At 40.9% G+C, this 22,637-nt stretch overlaps 1 protein-coding gene across 3 annotated transcripts in view; it reads left to right on the top strand.

The window, feature by feature from the left end:
- The first annotated feature begins 257 nt into the window (after positions 1 to 257).
- The window catches only part of ESR1 (estrogen receptor 1), a 529,996-nt gene continuing 507,616 nt past the window's right edge, over positions 258 to 22,637 (top strand). For 2 of the 3 annotated variants that reach the window (XM_049903778.1, XM_049903786.1), the window contains exon 1: positions 258 to 773. The gene's annotated coding sequence lies outside the window, so the exon portion shown is untranslated. The remainder of the gene's footprint in view (positions 774 to 22,637) is intronic. The other variant, XM_049903821.1, reaches the window with a different exon arrangement.

The raw sequence follows: 22,637 nt of genomic DNA on the forward strand, positions 1-22,637 counted from the left end.
AAGACAGAGAGAGGGAAAAAAAATAACAAGCAAACCCTTAATCTGTTGCCGGAAATGCCGGACAGTTTAGGACATAAGATCATGTGACAGCAGGAGGGGCTCAAAAGCCAGGCAGAAGGTAAACCTGTGCAGGTTATTAAAGTTAAGAACCGAATTAATCAGTGACGAGAAGTGCAGAGCCGGCTGGTGAGGCAATGGCTGCATGAGAACGTGGAAACCACCCCCCCCCCAAAAAAAACTCGCCCAAGACGCGTCCTCACCCCCGGTTTTCGCTGTAATTAATTTTGAATTAACACACTTTATGTGCTGAATACCTGCTTTATTTACTTATTTTTTTCCAACTACACACGCTTGTCTTGGCTCCAAGGTTTATCAGAAACAAAGAAGAAATAGGCTGGATTACATAAAAATATGTTTCAGGCAGATTAACACATTACTTATTCCTCATTAAAGATCTGTCTTAACCAAAGAGCTAAGAAGTTTGAATCAGGCCTGGCTTGGAGAAAGGCGGCCACCCCCCTCTTCTCTTTCTCCAAGGCGATTTTCCAATCCTAGTCAAATGGTGGTGCTAGTTCTTTATTTTTGAGTGGCTGCATTTCCTAATTTCATGGTCGTAGCAGCCTGTGTACAGGCTCAGAACGGCTCTCCCCCCAACTGAAAATGCAGACTCCAGGCTCAGAAGCTCCTCACCGGGCTTGAAAGGGTCCCACTCCTTTCTCCTGCCCTTTCTATAGCATCAGAGGACACTGTCTGAGTGACTTTCTTCTCTACAAGTAGGTATTCTGTTTTCTTCTCAATTTCTTTCCTTTTTTTTTTTTTTTGCTATGTCTGCTACTGTTTACAAGCGTGATGTAACTTTAGAGCCTACCTCTCACATTAAAAGATGTTCGTTTTTCTCTGAATGCTCCGGGGGTATTTTGCAAAGTCGCTGGCAAGCCTTGCTACCATGGAAAAATGTGAAATGGAAGCTCGGTACAGTGGAAATCCACTTTTGGAGTAACATTCGGCTGAGTCAGAGAGCTGCAGTTACCGTTTTCCGAGCGCAGCGCTGACAGGCTGCCCGCCCGCCCCAGATAACGAATATTTATTGGATCCTGCTCTAGTGATGAGGTTCTGGATCTGGGAAGCGTGTCGGAAACTTACAAGTTCTTGATTTGTCTGCTCACAGGCTAGCAGGAGCATACGACCTGTTTTCTTAATCTTGGGTACTGTAACTCATGGGAGTGTGAACCAAGCAGGCTGAATAAGCCGTTATTTGCTTCCTGAAAGCAGTGGAGTTTTCTGACAAGCTTCACAATCTTGCAACACAAGGTGACACCCTGTCTTTAAAGCGCCCTATGGTTTGAGGCCAGTCCTTTTGAGTCCTGCAACCTCAGCCTTCTCTGACGTGACAGACCATCGGTCACCTTTTGCAGGATGGTGTGTACTGGAGCGTCTCCGCATGAGCAGGAGTTCCTTGCGCCGCGATGTGGCAGGCACAAAAGCCAGGACAGACTACTTTCGTTTTGGCTAGAGGGATACGACACATTTCAGGAAATGTGCGTTAAGTTCTAAGCTTCATGCTTTGTCTAGAAGGTGACAAGTTTTTGTTCTCGGACAAGCCCATAGAAGCGAACTTTTTTTTTTTTTTTTTTTTTGCACTAACTGTATGGTTTGGGTTTTATCAGAACTTAGAATCATGGCACAGATTCCCGTACAAAGGTGCCAGATTTTTAACAGCTTTATGGGCCGGATCTAATAGACGGGCACAGTGACTCCCAGCATGTAGTGGCTGGGAAATTCCTCTGGTTTTGAACTTGATATAGATGTCTTTATATTTCCATGTTGTCAGTGAACTTGTGAATTAGAGGCCTTCGAACTGAATCGTAAAATGCACAGAGAAATGAAAGAAGTGGAGTTGGTTGAGAACTTCCCAGATCTTCTACTCTATAAAATTTCTTTCTGTTTCTCCAAAGCCAATGTTTGCTCCGATTTTGCGAATATTCCTTGAAGACCGTCCACTAGGCCTTGAAATGCCTGGATCTAATATGGTAGAAGTTGTTAGATTTTCAAAGAAATTAGCAGTAACAAATAATTTAGGTATCGGAAGCATCTCATGTAAGGAAAAAAAAGCTACATTTTGAATACAAATACAAAAGTCATATTTATTAGCAAGATATTTTTCTTAGACAGTTGGAAATATTTGTTTTATTTCATCACTCTTGGAAAGTCATGGAAAGCTCTCATGTCTTAAAGTTGCAGCAAGAACAAAGTCAAACAACCATCTTTTATTTCAAATAGCTATCTTTTACTTTGCTAGAAAGCTTAGACTTCTGCTCAGACCTTCCACGGTGAATAACCCTTTGCTGAGGAGTCAGACATTAAATAGTTCCATTCAAATTCACAGGGGACAACTAGGGCTTTGGAATCCAACAGGGCTCAATCCAAACCAGAACTCCCCACCGCTTTCTAGCTGTGTGAGTCAGGACAAATTATTTCACCTCTGGCCTCAAATTCCTCATCTACAAAGTAAGGATAGTAAGTGTAGCCGCCAGATGGAATTGTATGGAATAAATGAGATCAAGCCACTCATTAAACCACTCTTGCAATCTTCTTCAAGGGCTAGAAACTCAAATGAGGATGCCATTTTTATTCCAGCCCTACTACGGTGCCTGATACAGTATTTAATACATGTTGGCTGATGAATGAATGAAACTCATGGTCAGCACTGTAGCTGCTAGGAGCTTTTATCCATCTGACTATAACTGGTAACTAGACCTGGGGAAAAAAAAAAAAAAAAAGGGTTGGAAATCCACCCAGCTGAGTATGCCACTGGCTGAAATGTTGTTGCTTTTGAAATGGGCATAAAGTGTTGGAAGAGAGAGTACAGAAACTTCCAGCATCCTTCCCTCCATGTTTCTTCTCCTTCGTGACTGTGAGGATAGCCACATTCTTATGAGGAGAGCATGTCAAAAAACGTAGAAAAGGTGTGTCACCTTCATTTATACATCAAAAGAAGCATTTTGCTTCTCTGTTAGGTAATGCTTTCCCCCAGGCATGCAGAGTTGTATGTGAACTTTTAATTCAGTGTGATGCCTAAGACCTGAGACAGTCTCTTTTCCACTAGCGGTAACATAGATTTAGTGCCAATCAGGGAGTAGTAATAGCAATATTAATACTGAACATTTAGGGAGCTCTTACTTTGTCCAGTGCTTTTTTATAGGTAATTATCACATTTCACCCTCACAACCACCCCAGGGAGTCAACATTATTGTTCCAGTTTTACAAATTAGGAAACTAAGGCTTTGGGAAGTAAGTAACGCATCTGATGCCATACAGTGTTATAAGACTGGAAGCTGAATTTCTGTAATTCCAAAGCCCACGTTCTTAGCCACAGACACTATTATTTTTTTTAAGTATTAATTTGTAAAGTTTTTGATAAATAAAATCCTTGTCTTAGAGAAGTAAGCTGAGCATCCAAGGATTATATTTATATGAGATAATGTCATACCCTCCCTAAGCCTCAGTGCCTTCATATGTAAAATGAGAATCATATCTGATGTACAGACGTTTTATGGATACTAGTGAGGGCTAGGGTTTAGCCCTCATAAAACTCTCATAAAACTCTGTCCTATAGGGTCGCTGTGAATTGGAATCAACTTGATGGCAATGGGGAATGAGGGCTAAATGTAATAACGTATACGAAAAAGCTTTGTGAAGAGTTTAGGCTTATAGAATGCAACTCACTATATGAAATGGATAAATTATTACTCAGTTGCATGTCAAGTCTTGTCCCCAAGTGAAAGAGGGTAGGTGCTGGCATGGTGCTGGTGCTCTGAAATGTGCACCATGGTCCTAAATAGCTGAGAGCCAGTGCAGTGGTGAGGTGTGGGTGGAGAGTTTCGGCTCCCCAGGCATGTGGCAAAGCTTGAACGTAAGTGTGGCAGGCAGCATGCGTGGGGTTTTGGGCGTGGTGGTAGACAGCTTCCAAGAGAGCCAACCTGTTACCTGTCCCTGGGAGCCACTGTCCTTTCCGGTGTTGCTCTGGACTTCTTTGCGAAGAGAAGTGGCCAGGAGCTGCCATAGCCTTTCTATTGTAAAAAACTCTTAAGAGCTTGTCGGTTTAGGCTACACAGCTGGAGCTGCTTCTTCCTAAACACAGCCTTCAACAAATTCATCTGGTTTCCCACTCCTATTTAAAGCTGCCACCAACTTTCATTTCTTTGGGGTTTCCTGCCAAGAATGGATACAAATGGGGCACAGTTCTCCAGCTCCCCTTTCTTGCTGCCTTGAAGACAATGCACTAGACTTTCATGGCTACTGCCAGTCCCAAGGGGAAAGAGACAGGCAAAATGACAGAATGATAACCCCAGGAAGTTTAAACATGTAAGTCGATTTGCTAAATCTGTGTAGCCATGGTTCCCATTTTAGGGTTCCTGGCCTGTCTCGGATAGCCGGTGCCACTGGGTTTCTGACATTTTCTTTGTATTCTGATTTCATCCAACTGCTCTGTTATCAAAGGGCCTGCCACTGAGCTTCCTAAACATACCTGTGTGGCTCAGTAGAAGCCTTCAGGCCCTACTTGCAAATGTTAATCTGCATTTCCCAGAACTTTCTGTCCAAAGGCATGCCTTCAGCTGGTCTCATCAGGGTGTTTCTTTTCAGAGTTTCAATAAAGACAAGAAATTTGAGTTTCTCTTACAACAAACATTCACACTCTCTTTTCTCCTTACAGTAGTGAATCATTTGTCAGAATCCGTTTTCCTAAAGTCATGTAAAGAAAACCAGAAGCACTTGCTCTTGAGTCGGTTCCAACTCATGGCGACCCCATGTGTGTCAGAGTAGAACTGTGTTCCATAGGGTTTTCAGTGGCTGTGAAATTTCCAAGGAGCGCCTGGTGGATCGGAACTGCTGACCTTTCGGTTAGCAGCCATAGCTCTTAACCACTACGTCACCAGGGTTTCCTGGTGGTATAGTGGTTAAGAGCTATGGCTGCTAACCAAAAGGTCAGCAGTTTGAAGCCACCGGGTACTCCTTGGAAACTCTATGGGGCAGTTCTACTTTGTCCTACAGGGTCGCTATGAGTCGGAATCGACTGACAGCAATGGGTTTGTTTTTTTTTTTTTTTTTTTTTTTTTTACGGTGATCTTTTGGAAGCAGATTGACAGACCTTTCTTCCAAGGTGCCTCTGGGTGGATTTGAACTGCCAACCTTTTGGCTAGCAGCCAAGCGCTTAAACATTTGCACCACCCAAGGATGCCTCATATAAAGAAAGGTGCTTAATAAAGAATATCAGATCATGAATAATAATTTATTTTAATGTTTCATTTAAGACAATGTAACAAATACAGATCTAAATTTTCTTTCTTTTTCCTTATGGAATTTTGAAAAATCCTTCTTGTATTGAGCTGTGCTAAGATTAGAGTTAATTCTTATTTTACTCAGATCAAAGTTACTCAGAATCCAATATAGTTCAAGTCAGCCAACATTGTTAACTTTTTTCCTGGCTTTATGTAAGAAATGGGTAATATTTATAAGGGCCCAGCTATGGTATATTAAGGTCTATCATAGTATCTGTGCTCCCAATCAGACTGAAAGGGCCTTGAGTGTAAAGATGGGGTTTTGCTCAGTTTTGCCCTCCAGTGCCTTGGGAGGTGCCTGGGACATACTGGGTGTTCAGTTCAGCATTGCTGTTTCTCAGTGAACCTGACCCGCTCCTTGGTCTCAGGACATTTTCTATCAATTATGGTTAGTAAGGCACATAATGTGACATATGACTATTACATCAGAATGACAATATATATACTGTATGACATGATATAATACAGTAAAGTAGAATGTCATGAGTGCTTTGAGAGTGATGAGTTCTGTGATGTGGAAGCACAGACCTACCCAAAATCCAACCTCCCTGCCATTGAGTCAATTCCAACTCTTAGTGACCCTATAGGACAGAGTAGGACTGCCCCGTAGGGTTTTCAAGGAGGTAAATCTCTACAGAAGCAGACGGCCATATCTTTCTCCCTGGGAGTGGCCGGTGGTTTCGAACCTCCAACATTTTGGTTAGCAGTTGATTGCTTTAACCACTGCACCACTAGGGCTTCTTCGAAGCCCAGTCGAGGGACATTTATTAAGGTTGTTGGTGGTGGGGGTGATGGTGGTTAGGGATGGCTTCATGTAGGAAGCGACATTTGACCAGAACCTTAAGGGGTGGGTAATGCTTACACAAGGAGCCCTGGGGGTGCAAATGGTTAAGCACTCGGCTGTTAAGCAACAGGTTGGCAGTTTGAACCCACCCAGCTGCTCTTAGGGAGAATGACCTGGTGATCTGCTCCAGTAAAGATTACAGCTTGGGAAACTCTATGGGGCAGTTCTACTCTGTCATGTGGGGTCGCTGTGAGTTGAAATAGTTGCAACGGCACCTAGCGACAACAACAATGCTTACACAGGAGGATGTAAAGAACTGGAAGAGTGTAAGCAGAGGCACGGGGGAAGGACTTGGCGAACCTTTAGCCAGTTTGATGGGAACGTAGGTCGGAAGGGACAAACGGGTATAGGAGATAATTTAGGAATGGAGGGTTGAATGTCATATTAAGGAGCTTAGATTTTATAAAACAGGCATTAAAGATTTTGGAATAGGGTTGGAATGAAATAAAACCTTAACCTTAGAAAAATACTGTGTACCTCAAAAGTTTTAGATGAAGAGTGTGTGGTACATCAATGTGAAGGCCATTGGGATAGTTCAAGAGAGAGGCAATAAAATAAAAGAAGTCTTTTAGGACTCGGTTCCTGAAATCCTGATTGTTTATGGTTATAAAGAAGATTTTGTTCCAAAAATGACTAGTGGAGAAAGAAGTGGATATTACTCTTTCACTGATGGACTGGGCAACTTTGGCAACAGTTTCCATGCTTGGAGCTTTTATTTCCAAACTGTAAAAAGGGCCTAATAACTACCAAACTCACATCAAGAGGTTATACTAGAGATACAATAAAAATGAAATGATAGGACTTTACAAAGTAATAAACCTCATGTGTTTGTAAAGTGCTATTAACCTGGATGGAGGAAACCCTGGTGGTATAGTGGTTAAGTTCTACAACTGCTAACCAAAAGGTCGAATCCACCAGGTGCTTCTTGGTAACTCTGTGGGGCAATTCTACTCTGTCTTATAGGGTCTCTATGAGTCAGAATCGACTCGAAGGCAATGGTTTATTAATGGAATATTCTTATGATCAAATTATTTGATTTAGACGAGATTTAGATTCAGGAGGAAATAGTTCATATTTCTATTAAACTAAAGTAAGATTATTATAATTTGTTTTTTAGTTATTAAATCTTGTCGTTAGTTGAGTCCAATTGGCTCCAACTCATGCCAACCCCATGTACAACAGAATGAAACGTTACCTGATCCTGCACCATCTTCACAATCGTTAGTATGCTTGAGTCCATTGTTGTGGCCACTGTATTGGACAATATCCTGTTGTGATCCATTGGTTTTTCACTAGCTAATTTTCAGAAGTAGATCGCCAGACCTTTCTTCTTTGTCTTAGTCTGGAAGCTCTGCTGAAACCTGTCCACCATGGGTGATCCTGCTGGTATTTGAATCCTGTGGTGGCTTGTATGTTGCTATGATTCTGGAAGCTATGCTACCCGTGGCATAGCTTCCAGAATCATAGCAACATACAAGCCACCACAGTACAACAAACTGACAGACGGGTAACCCAAAACAAACAAACAAACCCATCGCCTTCAAGTCGATTCTGCCTTATAGCAACTCTATAGGTCAGAGTAGAATTGCCCCATATGGTTTCCAAGGAGCGGTTGGTGGATTCAAACTACCCACCTTTTGGTTAGCAGCTATAGCACTTAACTGCTGTGCCACCAGGGCTCCAATAGACAGATGGTGGATAGTTACTATACCTTCTGTGGTACCTCCAGGTTAGTAGTCAAGTGCAAACTGTTTGCACCACCCAGGGACCTGGTTATTAAATAGGTATTTGATATTAGGTGCTGAACAAATCTTTTGACGTCTGGGACCTCATTTCCCTCACCAGTTGGATGAAGGCATTGGCCTAGGGGAACTCCATGGTCCCGTGTGTCCCTACCATTTTATGATTCTACAGTTCTTGCCTTTAGCAACCTCCGTGTAGAACAGTGAGTTGAGATGCTGATACTGTAAGCACAATTAAACCCATAGGCATCTATGCTGGGAATAAAAGACAGAGGTGTGTCACCATGCCATTGATTTAGAACTCCAGTTGGAAAGGAGGGCTGTGTATCTCTTGCAGCTGCCTTACATGCTTGACACTTAATAGGGGGGTGGAGAGGTGGGGAGGGGGCTGAATCCAGTGACTTGAGAGTAAGAGGGAGGGAGCATGTGATGTTTCTTCCCTTCCTCTTGTTTCTGCTCTTCTAAGGCAGGGGCATATTGGGGAGTGGGATTTGGAAGGAAAGGCCAAGCACACTAAATCACTTAATTCCAATTCCAATACATCTCAAGGACGACACTACACCCCTGAGAATGTTCCGCGGTGGACAATGCCTGGGCTCTGTGTTTTGAGCAGAGAATTACAGGGAGAAGGTGGCATCATAATATCCAGCCCGAAGACCATTGCCCGTGTTGGTTTGACGATCTATTCTTCTAGATCATGTAGGCATCACAAATCAAGCAAACAAAATGCTTCCAATTCTAGTCTGTGAAGGAAAAGATTCATAGAAAAATGTCTTCCAGGAAAAAGAAAAGCAGAAAGCAAAGGTCTCTTTTTTTCAGTAGGGCATTCATGTTGCATAAGCAATATTAATGTAGTTTATTAAGCATTTAGAACAGTGTACAAATTATTCATGTTCGGACTATGCAAGGCCCTGGCTTCACTTTCTTCTCATCATCTGGATTTTATCCATTTCACTCCTCCCTCTGCACTTGGAAAGCAGTGAAAGCTCAATGTGCCAGCTTTCTACTTGTTAGCAGCCATGGTAATATGTTCAGTAGGGAGAGAGATTTATACTGTTAAATGGAAGGAGGCTTTTGGGTTATTTGATGCTTTAATTTGTTGATGATATTCCTAGAATTCATCATCATTGATATCCGAGAATCAAGTACATTAGAGAAGGTTGTAGATTTACAAAAGTATATGAACATGGCCTGTACCTCATTTCCTTAGCCAGCTCTTCAGTCTTAAATTTATGGCCAATTTTATCTATCAAACTTATTCTCAGAAGAGTGGTATTTGCTGTGGCCACAAGGAAACATCTGTGCACTTAAACCTTAGAGGCAGAAAGCCAGTTAGAACACTTGGCATAGGAAACTTAGATTCCAGAAGAGAGAAATTAATCAAGGTAACCCTCAAAAACATCGAGAAGGCAACCAAAAAAAAAAAAAAAAAAAAAAGTCTTATCACTGACAAACTGAAATATTGAGTTCAGGTTAATTAAGAAATATCAGAATTCATAATAAGTCAACTAGGAGTGCCATATGATGGCAAGTTTGGAAGTCGATGTCAATCCCTGCTGCCGGGATTTATGGTAGATTATATAATGGAATCCTAAGATCCAGGAGATCAAAGGAAAATGCTGGCTCTCTCTTCCTCCTTTCTCTCAGGTCAAGCCTACCCAGCAAGAAACCAAGTGGAGAGTTAAGCAATTATCTGAAGTGGGCAGTAGAGACGGCCAAAACCAGATAATACAGAACCAGAAAGTCACAGTGGAGGGAAAATGTGGGAGGGGGAGGGAAGGAGAATGTCAAGCAATTTGGTCAGTGTCCACAGGCCAAATTCACTGAATAAATTCGTGAATCCCTTGCTTCACTTAGTTAATTTAGAACAAGCCTCAAAGACTGGGATTAAAAAAAAAAAAGAAAGAAGAGTTCATGACCAAGGTTGTTATATGTTTGTGCAAAATTTCTCTGTATCTGTATTATTATCTGTGACACGTCTAATTGTAAGTATTTTCAGAGATTTATATTAGTGGGTAGAAGTGGTGAAGGAAGCCCAAAAAAGCTGTAGGCTTACATGGAGAAAAGCACTCTTTTGTAGTGTAGCTGAATGTTGTATTTAATTAACCTTTTTCACCCCATAGCACATGCTTATGAATTTTCTATTGAAAATGCTGACGCTTTCTTACCTTTATCATATCCTCATGGGGCAATTTCCTTTTCACCTTGACTTTAGTTGGAAATGAGTTCCTACCGAGCTGATACTGACTCATGGCGATGCCATGTGTGTCAGAAGAGAACTGTGAGCCACAGTTTTTTCAATGACTGTTTTATTGGAAGTAGATCACCAAGACTATCTTGCAGATACCTTTGGATGAACTCGAATCACCAATCTTTCAGCTAGCAGCGTGCCTGTCAACCTTTTGCACCACCCAGGGACTCCTTAGTAGAAAATAGTAATGAAGTATACAAGTCTACCAGAATAGAATCTGCATTACTTTTGGTAAAAACAAACAAAACAAAACCAAAGTCTGAGAATTAGTGTAGTGTCTTTTTCTCCTATTTGATATGGAAACCACAAACTATTCACTTGGAGCAGTTGATTCCCAGTCCTAAAATACAGCTATCAGTTCATTGGCCCCAGTAAATCTGCCAGTGTGTACCTGCTAATTCTGAAGACTCCTTAATTGTGTTAAACTTTCCATTTCTTTTTGTTTTTAATTAGGGGAAAGGTTCATAAATTAGGTTCATGAATGCTGCTTGTAATTAGAAAAAACACAAGCATAGTCATGAGTCAGATGGAAAAGCAATGTTAAGAAGTTAACATTTTTATTTTATTCTATCATATCTTGAAGTCTTTATACAGCATTTTAGGAGAAAAAAAATAACCTAGGGCCTTTTTTCAGTAGCTCAGGCTGATGTTTGAAACCCACAGTGAAAAATACTTCATGGAATGTATGTGAAGCACCCTAAGAGATTCTAGAAATACAATATTATAAGTAAAAATTTGAGAAGATTTTTACATGAAGGTAAAAAACCAAAAACCAAACCCAGGGCTGTCAAGTTATTTCTGACTCATAGCAACCCTATAGGGTGGAGTAGAACTGCCCCTTAGAGTTTCCAAGGAGCTCCTGGTGGATTTGAACTGCCGACCTCTTGGTTAGCAGCCATAGCACTTAACTACTACGCCACCAGGGTTTCCCATGAAAGTAAGGATTAAGGAAATTGCTTTATAAGAAATTGGGTACAGCTGGGTATTAAGTGCCATTGCTAAACTCCCCCCTTGCTCAGTGCAGTCACTGCTTTTTCCATCCTACAGTGACATCTGAGTCTCTGGTCAAACCTTACCACATGCAGCCAGGGAAGGTGCTACCCTGCTGCTAACATTATGTTTGGAGACACTCTGGGCCAGGACCTTTTGCACTAATGGCAAAACAGATCTTCAGAAATGGAAGCCATCACATGGACCTGACTGGATGCAGCGGATTATGACCTGGGTATTTTGAACAAACGTTTGCTAAGTTTGTCAAGAGGTCCCTGGGTGGTGCAAGTGCTTAACATGTTCAGCTGCTAACCGAAAGATTGGAAGTCCACCCATAGGCAGCTTGGAAGAAAGGCCTGGTGATCTACTTCTGAAATACCAGGCACTGAAAACCCTGTGGAGCACAGTTCTGCTCTGACACACGTGGGTCACCATGAATTGGAACCCACTCCATGGCTTTTGGCTTTTTTTTTTTTTGGTAACTGTGTCAATGGTAAATGATGGCAAATAGTGTTATGTCCTACTTAGGTTTGTAAAAGAATATGATCAAAGAACCCGATGTGATCAGACAAGTGAAACATTGATTCTTCGGTGCCTATTGGTGAGTGAGAGTACTTTTTTTTTTTTAAACCACCTTGTTTTATTTAGGTGGGGGGATCAACCATACCAGCTTTAATTAAGGAAGCCTTTGGAAATCACCCACACAACCCTTTGCCTCCTTGCTAAAAAACAAAAAGTAGAAGAAAACAAGAAAGACGTAAGCACAAAACTTTCTGCACGTTGCCCAGGACTGTAGTACCAAACCTCAGCGCAGATCTCTTGGAGACAGAAGTAGACATTAATCTGAATTTCGAAGTACCACTGAGGTGTATGTGAACATAGTAGTTTCCCCTTTCTCTCTCCTGACTTCTTTCATGAATACATAGGACCTATTTGGCCATTATGTTTGGAAAACGATTTTTTCACTTCATTTCCTGGGTTTTTAAGCATACATTGCTATGAACATTCTAAGAAGGTTTTTTATTTCACTCTTTTTTCCCTCGGAGCTTTACCATAGCTGCAAGCATTATACCTGGCATTCGGTGAGCACTCCATGCTTATTTCTAGAATTGAACTAATGGATACCATCTACAAACTACTGCCATTTAAAAATCCCTGCATATGCTGTGTGGTTGAAGTTTTTTTCACATGTTATCAGGGAGGTGAAACAACTTATTTATATGCTCGATTAAACAAAACCAAACCCAAACCCATTGCTGTCGAGTCAATCCTGACTCATGGCAACCCCGTGTGTATCAGAGTAGAACTGTGCTCCATAGAGTTTTCCTGGCTATAATCTTTTACAGAAGCAGATTGCCAGGACTTTCTTCCACGGTGTCTCTGGGTGGGTTTGAACGACCAACCTTCACGCTAATAGTTGGTCACAAACCATTTGCTCTACCCAGGAACCTTCAATGATCAATAAGCCACTCTAAATACAGACACTTCAAACTTTCCAAAAAGCTTTTGTATTTCACACCTTTTTCCCTCAGAGCTTTACCATAGCTGCTAGCAAGTAAAAACATTGCCTGATTTGAATTTCACAACCTCCTTGTTCTCTTGCCAGTTGTATGGTGCAAATAAGAAGCAAAAGATGAATGCACATTTAATTCACTCCTCAAATAGGAGAGCGGCTTCAGAATATAGACTTCATATATTGAGTTACCTACCTAAAAATAGACATGATTCTTACATTCTCTATCAGTAAGGAACATTATTCTAATGAATTTAGTCATTCAAAGTGACAAGTGGCATTTTGATAAGAAATAAAGCCACTTAGGTGGAGAAGCAGCTGCTTCACTTGCAGCTGTGATGACCAGATAGTCACGTCATTTTTTATTTACAATTTAAAAAAAGAAAATAGCAGACTTTCAAGTCTATCTCTCATTTCTTCCATAGAACATTGTAAACTAGTTACCAAACCTCTTGAAAAGCAAGCTACGTATTATAATGAAAGTACAACTTGCCACTATCACCTAAGAGATGGCATATTTGGCTGCGTGTGAACCCAGTACCAGACATGTGATAGAAAAGAGTAAAAGCCCCTCTGATTTTTAAATACCATGCTATCCTTCAAAATGCTCAACAACATAGGAAATCTGAGTCACCTGAATATTACAAGAGGTTTATTTTCTTGTAACCTGCCCAAATCGCAAGGGAGAAGTGGGTTGTGTGACGTAGGTGTGTCTGCCAGTCGGCCAGAGGTGCTGGCAGAGTAAACCTGCTTTCACTGAGGACCACACTGCTCAGCCTGGAATCTTCCTAATTGTAGAACTGGGCTGTTTTAGTGAAGTGTTTCAGGAACATTTTCAGTTGGACCTCGGCTGCCCTGCTCTATGGGAAATGAAGTTCTCTGGGCAAAGGCTTTACTTAGTGACTAACCAAAATGTTAAATAACCTCACCAATCCAGGCTTAGCCGTTGTCCTCCAAGGTGCTGTGGGACTGGTCAGGCCAGTCCCCCGAGGCAGGAGGTACACACTGTTCCTGGGGACATGGAACTGACAGAGCCTTGTCTGCAAGGGCATTGCAGGCTGCAGACAGCTTAGAAGCACCAGTTAAAAACTCCTCTGCCTTTGGCACCTTCAACAGCTACCAGTTTAATCCCTGTGTTAGGAGTCTGAACCGCTGTGATGTACTGCCCTGTGAGTCCTAGAACTGCTAACGGAGTGAACTGCTGTAGCTGCTTACTTCCAAGCAGACGGTGCCTGTAGCTCTATTTTGGACAGCAAGGGAAAAGACAAGGAAGAGGAATGAAAGGGTTTTAACAGATAATGAGTCCTCTCATGTATTCACCCAGCTGGGGCTGAAGAGGAACACTAGCGGCGCAGTGGTTAAGAGCTCAGCTGCTGGTATGGATTGAATTGTGTTTCCCCAAAATATGTGTCAACTTGGTTAGGCCCTGTTCCCCAGTATTGTGAGATTGTCCACCATTTTGTCATCTGATGTGATTTTCCTATGTGTTGTAAATCCTGCCTCTATGATGTTAATGAGGCAGGTCTCAATCTATAAGATTAAGGTTGTGTTTTAAGTCAATCTGTCTTGAGATACAAAAGACAGAAGCAGACTGAGAGACAGGAGGACCTCATAAGACCAAGAAAATAGTGCCGGAAGAGTGTCCTTTGGACCCAGGGTCCCTGTGCTGAGAAGCTCCTATTCCAGGGGAAGATTGACGACAAGGACCTTCCTCCAGAGCCAATACAGAGAGAAAGCCTCCCCTGAAGCTGATGCCCTGAATGTGGACTTCTAGCCTACTAGACTGTGAGAGAAGAAACTTCTGTTTATTGAAGCCATCCACTTGTGGTATTTCTGTTATAGTAGCACTAGATGACTAAGACACCTGCTAACGAAAACCTCAGCAGTTCCAGTGTACCTGCCACTCCTTGGAACCTATGGGGCAGTTCTACCCTATCCTATAGAGTGGCTATGAGTTGGAATCAACTCAGTGGCAACAGGTTTGGTTTTGGTTTGGGGCTGAAGAAAGTGGGTGAAAGAGTGCAAGTCACCAGGAGTTTGGATCCCACCTCATTTTCAATATTCTACTTGTGTTTCTACACACTCGCCAATTTCTGGGGAGTCTCACATTTCTCTTCCCACTTTGAGGTCCTGGATTATTCCAGAAAGGCTTAAGGATGTGCTCTTGCTGGGACTCTGAAAGAAGTCTGAAACAAAACCATTGGGATTCTAGGTGCCATTGAGCCCAGGGCTCACTGTGGCTCTAACTAAACCACTGTGTCATTTAGGCAATAATACTAGAGTCGTTTTTCTCCCTCTTTTGCTACCTTTTCATTTACAGACAGCACAGAACATCAGGACTCTCCCAAGGGTATTTAAGAATATTAAATATTGGTTTTAAGCAGAAAGAACCTTAGGGCTGAAAAATAACGTACATGAAATATATCTAAGCAGGTTAACGTAGTGCCCACACACTGCCCCTACACACCTGCTCCCCTTCACCCCCAAACTCTTTTTTTTATGATTTTTTAAAGATCCAACTCTCAAGTTATAAAAGTCAGTTCTCTGAAGACTGTTTCTTTTCTGATCTTTTCTCATTTCTGTAGTGAGTCACTTCGGCCAAGATTCTCTGAGTAACTAAAGTAATGACGGTAATAATAGTGATACATTTATTGATCATATTATTTTCTGCTATCTATGTCCTTGGTGCTTTACAGAGGACAGCCCCTGTAGCCATCACAACAGCTCTAAGAGCGGGTGTTATTATTATACCCACTTTCTATGGAAGCAAGCTAAGGCTTAGAGAGATGAAGTAATGTGCTCAAAACCTCCCAGCTGGTAAGTGGTGCAACGAGATTTGAGTTTAGGACAATAACTGAAGATTTTGGCCGCTGTAAATATGGGTTTCCAGGTAATGCATCCTGGAAAGAGATTAGAAGGAAATACAGATGCATTGTAAAAAGGAAAGTTCTCTTCCCTCCAGAAGCTTGTAGTCAGTTGAAAGGAGGAGCTCAAGTTTTCACTGTGCAATGATATTTGTGTCTTCATTGTGTGGGACACATTCCTATGATTTGCTTCTTACAGCTTAGAACTCATCCTCTCAAGTCAAGGCTTTGGAGTCTGTGTTTTAGAGGGCGTGGACAATGCCTTTTCTGTTTTGTCATAACACTTAATAGACATTGCCTGGGTCAGTGTTACTTACCAAAAAGACAACAGGAGAAGCTTAGCTAACCAGTATCTTTGTTTTTCAAGCTCAATAGCCAGTTTGATCTCCCTCCCACTAGTGAAATGTGTCGCCAAGTTTTGGAACCAAACTAGAGAAGTGAAGGGATCCTTTGACCAGAAAACCATCTCCATACCAACTTCAGTTGACATAGATTAATGGTAAACATTATTTTGGGGTTCTGGGACACATCTGAACTAAAGATGGTAAAAGATGACTCAGATGTAGATAGCCTTCCAGAAGAAAGCATAACCCGCAAAATTGGTAAATCACACATGAATAATCAAGAACTGGCTATAATACAACAATATAAGTTCGTTCCCACTAATAAATAAGCTACCATTATGCTCTCTTCAGTCCCTTTGGGACAAATTACTTCTCTGCTGTATTTCTATTCTTACTGCTTCTTATTTGCTGTGATCTGTCCCAGATTTCACTCTATCTTGTTGCTTTAATTTTGTCTCTAAGTAAAGTGCAACTCAGTAAATGTATTTCAGTTTTGTTTATTTTAATTCCTGCCTTTATATCAGGTACCAAAAGGAAGGGACTTCTTTTATTAATTTATCTGGGTATGTGCTAACAGGAGCCCCAATACACACTTAGATTATGGTTGATTCAGTTCGATTCATTCAAGTTATTTTGGCCTGTCTGTGTAGCAATGACACATCACTAATTATGCTAGTTTTCTACTCACTGTTGACCTGACACATAGTAGCAAATAAGATGGATCACAGTTTTCTATTCAGTATACAGTAAGAAGACATTCTCGTAAGGCATGAACATATTAGTCACCTGGAAGCTTGGGTTTCATGATGTCAGACAAGACTAGTCACCAGGACCTAGAATCAGCTAAGGATATGCATGTACACCTCCATGTCTTCCTTTTCTCAACATCACTATAGTCAGCCAATGTTCTGGCACCTATTTAGATCGTATGCTATTGTCTGTCAAAGTGTAAATCATATTTTGCTACTAGTTGGGAATCAAAAAACATTTCAGGATGGTTTTGTGACTGTTACTCAGCTCAATAGAAGATGGAAGGAATACACAAAGTCATTATACCAAAAAGAATTGGTCGACGTTCAACCGTTTGAAGAGGTAGCATATGACCAGGAACCAATGGTACTGAAGGAAGAAGTCCAAGCTGCACTGAAGGCATTGGCAAAAAACAAGGCTCTATGAACTGATGTGATATCAATTGAGATGTTTCAACAAACGGATGCAGCACTAGAAGTGCTCACTTGTCTATGCCAAGAAATTTGGGAGACAGCTACCTGGCCAAGCGACTAGAAGAGATGCATATTTATGCCTGTTCCCAAGAAAGGTGATCCAACCAAATGTGGAAATTATCGAACAATATCATTAATACCACATGCAAGCAAAATTTTGCTGAAAATCATTCAAAAGCACTGCAGCAGTGTATTGACAGGGACTGCCAGAAATTCAGGCCAGATTCAGAAGAGGACATGGAACCAGGGATATCATTGATGATGTCAGATGGATCCTGGCTGAAAGCAGAGAATACCACAAGGATGTTTACCTGTGTTTTATTGACTATGCAAAAGGATTTGACTGTGTGGATCATAAAAAATTATGGATAACATTGCAAAGAATGAGAATTCCAGGAGACTTAATTGTGCTCATGAGGAACCTGTACATAGATCAAGAGGCAGTTGTTTGGACAGAACAAGGGGATGATGACTGGTTTCAGGTTAGGAAATGCGTGCATCAGAGTTGTATCCTTTCACCATACCTATTCAGTTTATATGCTGAGCAAATAATCCAAGAAGCTGGACTATATGAAGAAGAACTGGGCATCAGGATTAATGGAAGACTCATTAACAACCTGCATTATGCAGATGACACAATCTGGCTTGCTGAAAGTGAAGAGGACTTGAAGCACTTACTAATGAAGATCAAAGATTTCAGCCTTCAGTAAGGATTACATCTCAACATAAAGAAAACAAAATCCTCACAACTGGACCAATGTGCAACATCATGATAAAACGAGAAAAGATTGAAGTTGTCAAGGATTTCATTTTAATTGGATCCACAATCAACACCCATAGAAGCGGCAGTCAAGAAATCAAAAGACGCATTTCATTGAGCAAATCTGCTACAAAGGACCTCTTTAAAGTGTTGAAGAGCAAAATGTCACCTTGAAGACTAAGGTGCACCTGACCCAAGCCATGCTATTTTCGATTGCATCTTATGCATGTGAAAGCTGGACTATGAATAAGGAAGACTGAAGAAGAATTGACACCTTTGAATTGAGTTGCTGGTGAAGAATATTAAATATACCATGGACTGCCAAAAGAACAAACAAATCTGTCTTGGACGAAGTACAACCAGAATGCTCCTTAGAAGCTAGGATGGTGAGACTGCGTCTTACATACTTTGGACATATTGTCAGAAGGGATCAATCCCTGGAGAAGGACATCATCATTGGTAGAGTACAGGGTGAGCAAAAAAGAGGAAAACCCTCAATGGGATGGATTGACACAGTGGCTGCAACAATGGGCTCAAGCATAACGATTATGAGCATGGTGCAGGACCAGGCAGTGTTTTGTTCTGTGGTACATAGGGTCATTATGAGTCGGAAGTGACTTGAGGGCACCTAATACCAACCAACAACAACCCAGCTCAAGCAGGCAGGGACAAATTTCTTAAAATTGCTTTGACAACAGGAGAGGTTGGCTAGTGTGTTTTAATGACATATGCCCATGTTTCTGTTCACCTTTCTTCAATCCAACTGGACCAGGAGAAGAATATGTAGCTAGGAATCCTTGCTAAGTCTTCATCAGGAAGCAAATGGCCTTCAGAGGGATGTGCATTGAGGTGGGAGGGAAGAAGCGTGCCTCGGCAGTTGATGTATTTTGTTGGTCTGCTCGGTCCTGGTACGGCAGATTTCTTGGGATAAAAGAGAACTTACTGGTTTTCCTCTGGGTGCTGTGAGAGTTGCTGGGTCAGTGGCATTGCTGGGGTTGGTGTCACCCAGTGTGGTAACTCATGGTGTGTCAACCTTCCATGCTCATTACCACAATATTGTAGCTAAGATACCAGAAATTTTGGCAAAATCAGCAACTATAAAAATACTGGCAGCAATGAAAACAACAGTGCGAGCTTATAGGTGCGTGCAGATGAAACCACGTGATTTGAAGCGTCATTGTAACTGGGTAATAATGACAGCTCTAACTGGAGCGCACTGGAAGGTTCAAACGTAAATTAGCATAGAGTTTTAGACTTGTGGTATATTGATACATGTAAGCTGGACTTTTGAAAATTTTTTTTTGTTATAACAAGTATAGGAATATTTTTATAAAAAAAATTTCTGCTGAAACACTGCACAAAATTTTTATAGACAGTCATTTTGATGTCACCCCCTCTGACAGTGTCACCTGGTATGGTCTGCACCCCCTCTACTTCCCAAGTGATGCCGCTGCGCTGGGTCCCTTCACGGCAGGCACGTTTATCTTCCCACACCCGTATCCTTGTCCTGTGTCTCAGCTGAAATCCTTTCCTCTCAAGGGGAGAAATAAGAGAGAAAATGGAGGAGGTATTTCCAGTTTTGAGGCCTCAGCCCAAACTAGCGAAATCTGCTCTTTCTGGAAATCTGAAGAAATAAGTTATGCATGTTGTACACTTGTAAATGAATCGATTATCTTTCTTATACTTCCATTTAAAAATGGATATTGTGTTTTTGCTTATTTTAGAATGCATGCTAATTTTAGCAACTTTAGGAAAGAGAAGAGAATAAAGATGTAACTAGGTGTTGCTGTTAGGTGCCGTCAAGTGGCTTCTGACTCATAGTGACCCTATGCACAACGGAACGAAACACTGCCCCGTCCTGCGCCATCCTTACAATCGTTGTTATGCTTGAGCTCATTGTTGCAGCCACTGTGTCAGTCCACCTCTTTGAGGGTCTTCCTCTTTTCCGCTGACCCTGTACTCTACCAGGCATGATGTCCTCCAGGGACTCATCCCTCCTGACAACATGTCCAAAGTATGTAAGATGCAGTCTCGCCATCCTTGCCTCTAAGGAGCATTCTGGCCACACTTCTTCCAAGACAGATTTGTTTGTTCTTTTGGCAGTCCATCGTATATTCAATATACTTCGCCAACACCACAATTCAAAGGTGTCAATTCTTCTTCAGTCTTCCTTATTCATTGTGCAGCTTTCACATGCATATGATGCGATTGAAAATACCATAGTTTGGGTCAGGTGCACCTTAGTCTTCAAGGTGACATCTTTGCTCTTCAACACTTTAAAGAGGTCCTTTGTGGCAGATTTACCCAATGCGATGCATCTTTTGATTTCTTGACTGCTGCTTCCATGGCTGTTGATTGTGGATCCAAGTAAAATGAAATCCTTGACAACTTCAGTCTTTTCTCTGTTTATCATGACGTTGCTCACTGGTCCAGTTATGAGGATTTTTGTTTTCTTTATGTCGAGGTGCAATCTATACTGAAGGCTGTGGTCTTTGATCCTCATTAGTAAGTGCTTCAAGTCCTTTTCGCTTTGAGCACGCAAGGTTGTGTCATCTGCGTAACGCGTGTTGTTAATGTCTTCCATTAATCCTGATGCCCCGCTCTTCTTCATATAGTCCAGCTTCTCAGATTACTTGCTCAACATGCAGATAGCATAAGTGTGGTGAAAGAATACAACCCTGACACACACCTTTGTCAGTTTGTTGTACTGTGGGGGCTGCGTGTTGCTGTGATGCTGGAAGCTATGCCACCAGTATTCCGATACCAGCAGGGTCACCCATGGAGGAAAGAGAAGAGAATAAAGGTATAACTAGGCGTCACCTATATTCTCACCAGCTACTGATAATATTTTAGCATATTTTCTTGCAGTATTTTTCTTTATATGTGTGTATGTTTGTAAGCATATCTATGTATTTGTGTGTGTATTTAACATGAAAATCCCCACAATATTATGTTAACAAAACCTCAAAATGTAACAAAATTTCCACTTGCAAAATACATACACAGATCAGATAGGTATATCCCATCTGTGTATGTATCCTATATGTGTATATATTTTACAAGTGGAAATTTTGTTATTATATATACACATAAATTTCGTTATATATACTCATATATATACACATGCACACACACGCATTACATATATATACTAAATATATTAAAGTATGTTTTTAGCAAATTGAAATTATATTGTATATAGGGTTTTCAATAATATTATAGCATATTGTATATATGTATAACAAAAAAATACAGGTATGTATTTTGCAAATTGAAATTACGTAGTGTATTATAGAATTTATTTAACCTTAGAATGTATTTAACTACTAACCAGTTGCCAGAGAGCCAATTCGACTTTTCAATGGGTGATTTTTTTTTTTTTTAACAAAAGTAGACCACTGGTCTTTTAGAGTTTATTTAACTACTTAGCTGTTTTAACAAGCATTGTGGTCCACATTTCCGTTTATTTTCTTAAGAATAATTCCTAAAAGTAGAAGTATAGTGTCAAAGGGTAAATTTATTTGTAATGTTCTTGGGTGTCATGGATTGAATTATGTCCCTACAAAAGTGTTTGTATCAATTTCACTGGGCCATGATTCCCAGTATTGTGTGGTTGTCCTCCATTTTGTAATTGCAATTTTATGTTAAGTGGATTAGGGTGGGATTGTAACACCCTTACTAAGGTCACATCCCTGATCCAATGTAAAGGGAGTTTCTCTGGGGTGTGGCCTGCACTACCTTTTATCTTACAAGAGATAAAAGGAAAGGGAAGCAAACAGAGAGTGGGAGACTTCATACTACCAAGAAAGAAGCACTGGGAGCAGAGCTCATCCTGGGTTCCTGGGTGGAGAAACTCCTAGTCCAGGGCAAGATTGATGACAAGGACCTTCCTCCAGAGCCAATAGAGAGAAAAAGCGTTTCCCCAGAGCTGACTCCCTGAATTTGGACATCTAGCCTACTAGACTGTGAGAAAATAAATTTCTCTTTGTTAAAGCCATCCACTTGTGTTATTTCTGTTATAGCAGCACTAGATGACTAAGACATTGGGTATTGTCAGATTTTTTTTTTTACTTCCTTTAAAAATATTATTGTATTGCAGAAACTCTTTTTAAAAATTCCAAGCCAAAATTGTTCACCATCCTGTATGGAAGTCGAGTTGCTGTGTGTGTGTGTGTAGGTATGTGTATCCTAGTTTTCTTGCTCAACATCTGATGAATGAAGGAATGTTGTAAAACATCATAACAAAATGTTTGTATCATTTTTATCTGGGAAAAATCCAAAAACTTACTGCTTTCATATAAATTTTATTCTTTTCAGTAGTGGTTATTGGTTGTCTATGAGCCGGCTCCGACTCCTAGGGACCTTATACGACAGAGCAGAACTACCCTATAGAATTTCCTAGGCTGTAGTATTTATGATAGCAGATCATCAGGTATTTTTGCCTGTGGAGCTGCTGGTAGGTTTGAATTGTTGACCTTTCTGTTAGCAGCCAAGTGCTTAACTATTTCACCCCAGGTCTCTTTTCAATAGTGTTATGAGGTATGAATTTACTAAAATTTATTTAAGCATTGTGCTGTCAATAGGCATCCAGTTGTTTCAATACACAGAAGAGTACCGTCATAAATATTCTTAGAAGTATATTCTTAGCTACTGGTGGTTTTATTTTTATGGTGTGATTCCCGGAATTAGGATTGCTGATTCAAAGGGTATGTTTATTTTTAAATTTTAATGGATCTTTTCCTATTATTTTCCAAAAAAGAGTATAGC

The sequence above is a fragment of the Elephas maximus genome, chromosome 1, assembly GCF_024166365.1.
Source record: "Elephas maximus indicus isolate mEleMax1 chromosome 1, mEleMax1 primary haplotype, whole genome shotgun sequence".
NCBI lineage: Eukaryota > Metazoa > Chordata > Mammalia > Proboscidea > Elephantidae > Elephas > Elephas maximus.